We start from the raw sequence: 10,729 nt of genomic DNA on the forward strand, positions 1-10,729 counted from the left end.
TATGAGTTGGCAATGCAGTTGTAATAAGCAGCTAGAGCTGGAGTCAATATTTGCCAATACTCTGAACATTCAGAGGCATGGTGTGCACCTGGGATTTTCACTAATATTTCCTGGATAGTCAGATTTTCTTTTTGCCTCCAGCACAGTTTCCTGCTGTCTGAGTAAACTCCTCAGAGATGCTGTTTCTGCAGTCTCCTGTGTTTTATAATTCAATGGCAGTTTATCACTCCTTTGAGTAATCCACAGTGGAATATACTGCAATCCTCCAGCTACGGGGTTGTCAGGTGTGGGATCTTCACCTCAGAGCAGCTGGGTTTGCTGACCTTGTCCTGACAGAACCTCAGGTCAGAGTGGAGGGATCTCAGCAAGAGATTAATGCCCCCACAAAAGGGCAAACTGTAATTCAAAGGAGTTGACCTAAGAGGATAATCTGAAAAAAACAAGTCAACTCAGGTTAAAGACTTACATTTTTTCCTCAAATCACTCCAGGTCGTATACAGTCAACAAGATTTAATTTGAGGTTGTCACCTGGGGTTTTCTCCTTCTCATCTGTTTTTTCTAGATGAGATTCCTTTGTACAGGAAGCAGACTACATATGAAACCCTAAAGGCAAGGCTCTTTAATGTGTACTATCACATTTTTCTGTATTTCCATCACTCCAGTCTATCAGGTTGTCTTGCTCTTCTATAAAATATCTTTATCTATGCATCAACAAAGTCTCCTAATTTCCTAAACAAATATCCATTTGGTGGTACAAAGGTAACCTATACAAGACATTGAACTTTGCTTCCCAAAAGAGTTCTGATTTCCCCCAGTCCAAAAATATCCAATAATTTATTTGATCAGATAAAGGAAATATCCACTGGGACTACTACATAGCATCAAAATGCAAGGAATATGGGATTAATTATTCTGGCTATTTTAACTGAGAAAGTTGAGTACCCATCACAAGAGCAGCCTTTGAACTATGCAGTAACAATCCCAGTCAATCTGGATGATTCTTCTTCAATTACAAGGCTGTTATATGCCTTGCAATCTGCCTTGTAAATGCTGTTATCTGCCTTATTCCCTTGCAAGTGTTGCACATAACCATCAGCACAAATAATAACTTCTTATGTGGTACCATTTAAAGAAGAACAAAAAAAAAGACAAATTACATCCACTTTTTAGTTGTCTAAAATTTCAATTATTTGATCAAAGCAAAAATTGAGGCAAGTCAGATGTGAACTATTTTCAGTGAAAGTAAATTGAACTTTATCATTTCATCTTCATGTATGTAAGTATTGGCCAAGGAGGCCAATGACACCTGGCCTGTGTCACCAGTAGTGTGGCCAGCAGGACCAGGGCAGTGATTGTCCCCTGCACAGAGCACTGGTGAGGCCACACCTCCAATCCTGTGTCCCGTTCTGGGCCCCTCAATTCAGGAGGGACATTGAGGGGCTGGAGTGTGTCCAGAGAAGGGAACAGAGCTGGGGAAGGGTCTGGAACACATGTCTGATGGGGAGCAGCAGAAGGAAGTGGAGGTGTTTAGCCTGGAGAAAAGGAGGCTTGGGGGTGACCTCTTTGCTCTCTCCAGCCCCGTAACAGGAGGCTGTAGCCAGGTGGGGACTGGTCTCTTCTCCCAGATAGGACACGAGGAAATGGCCTCAGGTTGTGCCAGGGGAAGTTTAGATTGGATATTTGAAAAATTTCTTCACCCAAAGGGTTGTCAAGCACTGAAGCAGCTTTCCTAGGGAAGTGGTGGAGTCACCATACCTGGAGGTATTTAAAAGATTTGCAGATGTGGCACTTAGGGACATAATTTGGAGGTGGAATTGGCTGTGCTGGGTTACCTGTTGGACTAGATTACTTTAAAGGTCCTTTCTAACCTGAATGATTCTATGATTCTATTCCTGTAAAATCTGTTCTCTAATATTTTATGCCATTGGGTTCAGACCAATGGGCCTGTAGTTCCTAAGTCACTTTTTCCCCTTCTGGCAGTGTAGACATTTTGGTAGTACATTTACTATTTGATGCTCATATAGCATAAGCTCTCAACTTGCCAGTTCCCTTTGAAAAGTTCTTCAGTTTCCATGTCTAAGATGAATGATAGTCTATTGACCATCATTTGGCCCATGTTCATCAACCTCCATGAGTTTTGATTTCACTTGGAGAAGAGCAAGTTTCATTTCCTTACACTCATTCCACCAACAGGCATCTGTGCCCAGACTTACTGAAATGGAAGTAATTTTCTTTCTGAAAGATGATGTATTCATTTAGGTGTAGGACCATAACATCCTCCTGGGAAAATGGCCCCATTTGCTACTCCCTTAATTGGTTTTGATATTCCCAGATGCTGTTTGCAGATACTTTTGTGATCATTGAGATATAGTTTCCTTTGGAGATTACTACCTTCCTCTATTCCTGCAGGATTTTCTTTTTCTACAGACCTTTCTTTAGTGATTATCCAACCATGGGCTTCCAAGAACTACTTTTTTTTTGCCCTTACTTTGCATATAAGTCACATTTTTTTTTTTCATTTCTGTAAACAGGAGAATACAGTGGAGATGTTTCTAAAGAGTTACTGCAAGGAATGGTCCTAGGACTCAGGGTTTTGTGTAGTTTTTTTCAGTCTAGAATGAAAGAATACCTTGATCTTCAAAACCTGCAGCTACAGGGGAAAGTGAGATCATAGTAAAAAAGGAAGAGGAAATAACCTGATAGAATTACTGTAGTCCTTAGATGTATAAGCAGAAGAAATGTAGGGATTTTATATTAAATTTATATTTGGCACTGGTGAAATTGCTACTGAATCTAGTTGTGTTAGACAATGTAATGAAAGTAGACGAATGTAGGAAAATCTGATAATTTACAGGAGTTATACAGAACTGTGAGTTTTTCCTTTCTTGTGACTGATTCAGGGTAGAGCCAAGCTCCAGGACATGGAGCTTCAGTATTTGAGAGGAATGCAGAGCCACAGCTCTGAGATTTTGGCAAACTGTGCCTGCTGGTGACACCAGCCTGTGACAGAGGATGGGTGGGGCATGGAGTAACACTTTGTCTTTCTTCTTTTTACTTTGTCCAGTTTTCTCAAGTCTTTATGCATGTTTGCTTCTGTCCTTGTCTGCAAAGCAAGAATCCTGTTTGGAATTCTGTTCAGCCCATCTGTTTGAGTTCCTGTCTCCTGTGTGCCCACTTCCCTCTCTGCAGTGGTCTTCCTTTCCAGAGGAGAATCATTTCTGCATGGAGGGATAATTCACCATCCTGAACTCTTTACAAGCTTTAGAAGTTCAGCTTTTTACCCTTTAAAAGAAAAGAAAAAAAAAAGGCAACAAAAAAAAAGTAAAAACAGTGTCAGCTGCTAGTAACAAGCTTTTAGAAGGCAGAGGTCCTCCAAGGATTCTGTGTGCACCAGGAGTTTTAGTGTTCGGAGATGTAACGAGGCATCTCCATTGATCATCACATAACCCATTAAATCATTTATTGTTGAAGTCTCTCTACAAAATCCCTTTTAAAAAACAGAGAATATTTTGTATTATTTATTACAAAATCCTCATCTGCCAGCAGCAAGGCTTGCTTCATACAGAACTTCAATAATGGTAAACTAACTGATTTACTGCAAAGTAACTGATTTACTGGAATACCTCTTACATTTTTAATAGGCCTGTCTGTGTGCCTGCTGTTATTTGCACCCTGCAAAAGTGGCAAATGAAATACAGGACAGATGTTCTGAAAGTTGAAAAAGAGCTCTGTAGTTTTAATGAACAGTTACCTGTCTGGGACATCTGATGGGAAAAAAAAAAAAAAGCATTTCGAGGTGGCTTCTGAAGAATAGGATTTAAATATGTTAGAGAGTATTTTAGACCTCAGTGATATCATGGCCCTTTTGAAAGGCAGGTCCCTGACTGGGGATAAACATTGAATTATCAAGACTCAGAGATTAATTTTCTTCTTCCAAAGATCAATTCTGAGAATCCATTTTGGACAATAAATCTTGGGTTTGTGCTCTAATGCACCAACAAGAGTAGTCAATTTTCTCTTCATAAAGTGGACACTTATTCCAGTGGGCTGGAATAAGAACATACTTACTCTGTTAACAGCAGAGAACTGCTGACCATCTTCGTTTACAGAATCACGGAATAAATTAAGCTGGAAAAGACCTCTGAGATCATTGAGTCCAACCTAATTTAAAGTAACCACTAAACAGCAGAAGTTTGAATTTAAATAGGTCTATAGAAGAAAGTAGAGTGTCAACACTGTATGATACAAAGGTGCAGCAGGTCAAATTCAACCTAAGTGCCTCTTCTCTGACCCTCCTAGCTCAGTACAAATCTGGCTTGATGCACTGAAATTGATGGGATCAGCTGCAGACTGGTTGCAGGGATGACTGTTTATTCATGGCTCACACAATCTGCACAGAGAAATGGAAGCAGTTAATGCTACCTGGCTCCTTGAAATTCAGAGCATTAAAATTCCAAATGTGGCAGATTTCGAATGTGTCCAGCAAGAAAAAACAACAGATTGTTTCTACTGAGAGCTGGAAGTAGAGAGCAATACATGAAGGACAGGCACCTCCCAGCCTGATGGCAGTATTTAAAGGTCACACAATTGATTTGGGTGGGGTTTTCCCCTCTCTTAATCCCCTGCAAAGCTTACAGACAATGCTGCTTTAGGTACCTAAGAGTTTTGGACATAAAGCACCGTGAAAACAGTATCTACTTAAACTGTTTTGTCTCAGCTGCATTTAGACCCTCTTTCTAACTCTATTCAGCTCCACGCATGACACATGGATTTCAATTCAAGCAGCTTAATCTCATTTTAGAAAGTAAGTCCAGGCGAGCATGGCAGAGAGCTGCCAAAAGTGAGGATACTTCTCTTTGCATTTTGATATAAGCCTGTTCTGGTGACATGCAGTTCCACATGAAGATTTTGCTTCACGAGGATATGCTGTGAATACCATGCTGCTGATGCAAAGAAGGTTTCTTGAAGCAGGTTTCAAGCTACCCCATAATCTACATGAGGAATTACATCCCATTCTTGCAGCTGCCCAGGCTGTTAAACTAATGAGTACGGAAGGAAATGGAGGGGAAGACACGAGGGCACTGATTTATCACTATCTGACTTAGAATTAAAGGCTTTAATGACATTGAATAGGATCCCTTCCTGCAAGAGGCAAGACCAGAGGTTTAGACAAGAGGGAAGGCAGATGTGGTTATAGACAGACAGGGAGAAGTTCTTTGGGATGAGAATGGTGAAGCAGTCGAACAGGCTGCCCAAAAAGGTGGTAAATGCCCCATCCCTGGAAACTCTAGGCCAGGTTGGACAGGGCTCTGAGTAACCTGATTTACTAGAAGAGGCCCATGCTCATTGCAAGGGGGCTGGACTTTATGGCCTCTAAAGGTGCCTCCCAACCCAACCATTCCATGAATTCATGGCTATATGAAAGCAAAAGGAAAAAGGCAGTAATATACCAATACCAATCAGTCTGCACCCACAGATGAGCCACCTCAGCTTTTTATCTAACTCACAAAATGAAAGCAAAATCCTTTTTCCCTACAAGTACTCTGCAGGAGTACCATAATCACATACAAAAATGGGAATCAGGACTCCATGCTTCCCACTAGTCTTCAAAGGAAATCAACTTAATGTGGCTAACAAGTCACACTTTGATATGAATGAATTGCAGCCAAATGCAAACTTGGCAGTTCAATTATAAAATATGTCAAGGCCTTCCAGGAGTGATTAGCCCTGTAGCATTGAATAAGGTTACCAGAGGTGTGACTGACTAATTGGCAACGCAGCATTAATTTTTAAATGACAAACAGCATCTTACTGATGTGGGTTGCTAAAAGGACAAAGTATAGCACTTGGTAACTGGTGGCACATGTATCTAAAGGGCTCTTCTCTATCTTGAGAAACAAACAGCATTCAAATGGTTGCATAGCTGCCTGGCAAAAATCACAACATACAAAGTTATTAGGGCTACAGCCTCCTTTTCATCCCTAGATGAAGGACTGCTGGCTGGCAACATGGTTGATAAAGTTAAGACACTTTAAATTAGCAAAACATATATACATTGATTTTTATGGAAAATAGTATTTCCAGATGCTGTAGAGACATTTTATTGGTCCTGACCCAAAGGAAGCTGAGTCAGGGAGTTTGGTGACTGACCTGGCTGCTGTGGAAATGTGGCAACTGTTTCCAAACATAATTTTTTTCCAAAAAGAAGGTGACCAGAAGTACTCTGCAAGGATTTCCAAAGAGAAAATCACAATTGACCAACTTGATAGCCTTGAATAGCTCAGTGGATGCAGGGAGAATATTGGGTATTGGGTATCTTGAGTTGGGTAAGGCTTTCAACATTGACTCCTGTAACATCCCCTTTTCCAAATTGATTATGTGTCGTCTAGGGAAGTGGACAAAGAGGTGGACTTAAAACTGGCCCCACTGCCAGGCTCAGAGAGTTACAATCAGCAGCATGAGTTCAGCTGGAGTTGAGTCACTAGTGGTGTGCCCCACAGATCTACAGTAGGCCAACATTGTTTATCATCTGCATTAATAATCCAGACAATGGGAGTGTTCCCTCAGCAAGCTGGCAAACACATCAACAGGTGGTGAACAACTCTATTTTGCTTGACTTGCTTGTTTTTTTCTTAATTTTGTTTCTCTTTTCATTGTGTCCCTTTTCATTACAAATACTATTAGTGATATTATATTTTACTGTATTTCAGTTATGGACCTGTTTGTATCTCAAGCCAAAGCTTTTGTCTTTTTCCAGTTCCTCTCCCCGCCCCACTGTGGGAGATGCTCATGCCACAGAAAGTACTTGCTGTTGTAGTAAGCCCAAGAACAGAAAAGTATTTGTATTTTGCAATGATAAAACATGTTTTGATATGTGTTATTCATCAGTGTGCATTTATTTCTGTGTGAGAGTGGTGGTAAATTAATTTCTCCATTCAGCTGGACAGACACACATCAATTAATTCATGTTCCTGTAGCATCACAGGAATTATTCTCATATTTTATACTTTTAAAGAATAGAAATATGAAGTATGATTACTCATTAGCTCATTTAAAGTACTTGTTTTATATAGCCATAACTGCAAATAGTCATTCTTTTCAAAATAAATTTCAGAAAATGAAACCCTTTAATACTTTGAAATAAGTACACTGTAAAGTAGAACTAAGCTTGCAGTAACTGCTGGAATAAAGTTGTTTGCAAAATCTTATTTGCCTGGTTGCTGTTAATGGGCATGCAGCAGATGGATTAGGTTTATTTATTATAAGTAGTACATATTAATTTTTCTGGTCTGTTTTCTGGATTGCCTTCTTTTAAGAATATAGTGCTCCAGTTGTGTGATGTACACACAACTAGTGTTTGTAGTTAAAAATTGGAGTAAATACATAATGTCAAAGCTGGTTTCATAACAAAATTGCAGAGTAGAGTTAAGTCTATTTATATGACACATGGACCAGACACATTAGGATATGTTTAATTTTTCTTAAGCATTTTCTAAATTCTTAACTTATGAATAAGGATATTTCTTATGGGAAAGCTCACAGCATTAATTTCATCCTTCACTATTAAGGTATTGAATTGTATTTATAAATTAAAGTCTTGTTGGTATAATTTGTTACCACAGGATAGATATATAGACAAAGAAATAGATATATAGATATACATATAGATGATATAGATATAGATGATAGATGTAGATATAAAATGATATAAATATAGATAGATATAGATGTAAAGCAGTTTTTACAAACTACTTTATAGGTTTGGCTCCTAATTCTCTGAAGACAAAGAAGTTTCTAAACATCTTTTGAAAGTGGAACTTAGATATTAAACACTTTTCTAAGTTACAGCCAAGCTCAGAACAGGATTTGGTCAAAAGATGAAGATTGTTTGTATTCAAACCAAAGACTGACTTGAATACGTTCAAACATTTTTTTCCTGTTTCTCAGCATACTTTGTTGCAGGATCTGGCATTTCTAATGTAAATTATTTTGATTACCATATGCCAGAATGAGCAAACACGTGTACAGTGGAACCTGCAATATGACTTCAGGGTGTAAAGGTGTGATCCCAAGCTCCCAAGTCACTTCAGCAGGACTTTATGCATTATGGAGAATTTATGATATTATTACATATGCTGAGACTTGTGAGTATTGCATAAAACAAAACAAAACAAAACAAATTAAATATTAATAAGAACCCCATTTACTACAGTGTCAAAGACGTAGGAGAAATAAAAATTGAAATACCTGGAAAAAATACATTAAAACTCTGTGACTGAAAAGAACAAAATAAAACATAGCAAAGCAAAAAAGGAAATAAATAATGGATGAATTAGTGGTTCCTCTTGCATTGTTAAAACAACAGAGGATCAAATGACATTAAAAGAGAACCAAACATAAAAGCTTCTTTTTAGAAGAAGTGTCAACATTCTCAGAATACATCTTTAATTCAGAAAAAATAAAAAACATTAAAAAGAATTGGTTTGGAAGTCTGCTTTTTTAATTTTGGGTTGACTTTTCATCAGATTAATAAGCTTGTGGACTTAAAAAAAATATCCTGTTCACCTAGGGGTTGGAATAGGTGTGTAAACACTGTATAAACAGAAAGTTAAGAAAATATATAGAAAATCTATTTAAAAAATAGTACTATATAAAATCTATTCATCCTGCACACAGTCCCATGGTAATGTTAACATTTTTCAGTATGTCTGGTGATTTCCAGAGTGACATCTGCTCAGACAGTGACCGATGTCCCTCGTCCCTCTTCTTTCCCCTTATTTTATTCTTGTAGCGGAGTCAAGGGGTGTGTTACTGCCTTTATTAAGGTCTCTGGGAGTTTTGCCATCTCCTCAGGCCTCACTTTGATAAGAAAATATTGAGCTCATGCTGCTGAAACCCAAACCATAAGCAATTTCCAATGTGATCTTTTCCACACAGTCATTTCTCTACCTGGGCACAAGAACAAATGCAGGAACATATAATCCAGTCTCTGTTCTCACTGGTGAATACTTGTGTGACAAATCCTATTAAAAATGATTGATATACCTAAACCAGCACTTTTTCTCATCACCATTATTTCTGGGACAGGGAGGCTTATTGGTCAGACTGACAATTGGAGTGAACATTAGACTTTATTGTCCTTCTGGAAATGAGCAAGGTCTGGGAAGGTGCAGCACTTCAGCCTTTTCTCCTGCCAGCCTGCCAGATGCAGCCACCTTCTGCTATGCTCTGGAATGATTTGCTGCTGCTACTTAGCACATCAGAGCTGAGGCTTTTCTGCTACTCTGGTTCCTCTTTGCTTCTGAGGGAAGGAGCCAGCTACATAAGTGTGTCTGAGATTGTATTTGCTGTTTGGATACACCATCAGTCCATTAGCTGTGTCTCCAGAAGGGATGGCTTGGAAGAACCCCTGTAGCATGTCTCCCAGCCCTCTGCAAATATCTGCAGACATGAGAGTGTCAGAAGTGACCTTACATTTATATTTAGACAAATTATGCTGTGATTGACAAAGTTATTTTTCACTTTACATTTGGCTCTTCCCAACCTCCAAGAATGCCCTTGCACATGAAAATTGACCAAGATTCTTTGGTTTTCAGCTGGCTCAGGTGGAGCTGTCAGGAAGATTATGGTCACAGGCAGTCTGTGGTTTAGAGAGTAGGGATTAGGACCCAGAACATGAAGAGGAATCTGATAATAGGAGCCTCTGTAGAATTAGGGCTGGGGTGCATTGATCCCCAGTCCCTTTCCTTCCTGGGGAGGCAAAACTGCTGGATGGTGAATATTTGAAACCTGAGGGTGTAACAGAAGCTAAGGTTACTTAGAAGCAAGGGATTGCTTCTTATTTGTCATGAGATCAAGTGGATGGATATGGCTAGATCCCTATCAAATACAAATTATTTAATTTAAAAAAGAGAAATTAATTAACTCCTTGCAACCACAGCTGCTGTGATATCAGGCTGGAAGACCTTTGGTTGTTTTCATTCTCTCAGGTTTGAGTTCTGCATCTAAACAGAAAGGTAGAAGGACATACCAAATCAGATCCATGTAAACAGACATATTTGAAGGGACAAAGGGGTTCCTATGACAGGCAGTGATGAGTATAAAACCCTCTGTGTCACCAACAGGCAGACCTGTACATCCTTACAAAGCATCAATATCTGCATTTTCATGGGGTGTAGGTTAACATTCAGGTTTCCTCCATGAACTTGGGAGCTTCTTGCTGGCTGATCTCAACTGAGCTGCTGAAACCCTTCAGAAAAGCAACACAGGCAGGGGACAGTGAAACAGCAGAAATAAGTGTATTATCCAGCAGGATTGGAGAGCAGTGGTCTGCTACGAAGGTAGACAAAAAAATACTCTTTCTTTCATGGGAGAGAGCACACTCACTTTTAAACATCTCAACTCCTTGAGTGGGTTGCACAGAACACTAAAAGAAGTAGTTTTGTGACAAATAAACTTAATCTGTTGAACTGTTACATGGAGGAGTTTATAATTACTAATATCAAATACAAAGCATATTTAATAACAAAAAGAACAAAGTTATCTCTTTGCAAGCTAACTAGAAGATGTGTTTTGTAATCAGTTTTCATACGTCATTGTGAAGGCAAAAACTGGAGAAAAATATTTCAGCTTACAAAACAGGCAATGGCCATTACTGGCTCACTGAAAGACAATGATGGACAGAGTTCTGTGCCCTGAGGTGGGCCTTTATTTAGGCTTTCCCTTCACA

This window comes from Molothrus ater, chromosome 2 (genome assembly GCF_012460135.2).
Source record: "Molothrus ater isolate BHLD 08-10-18 breed brown headed cowbird chromosome 2, BPBGC_Mater_1.1, whole genome shotgun sequence".
Classification (NCBI taxonomy): Eukaryota; Metazoa; Chordata; class Aves; order Passeriformes; family Icteridae; genus Molothrus; species Molothrus ater.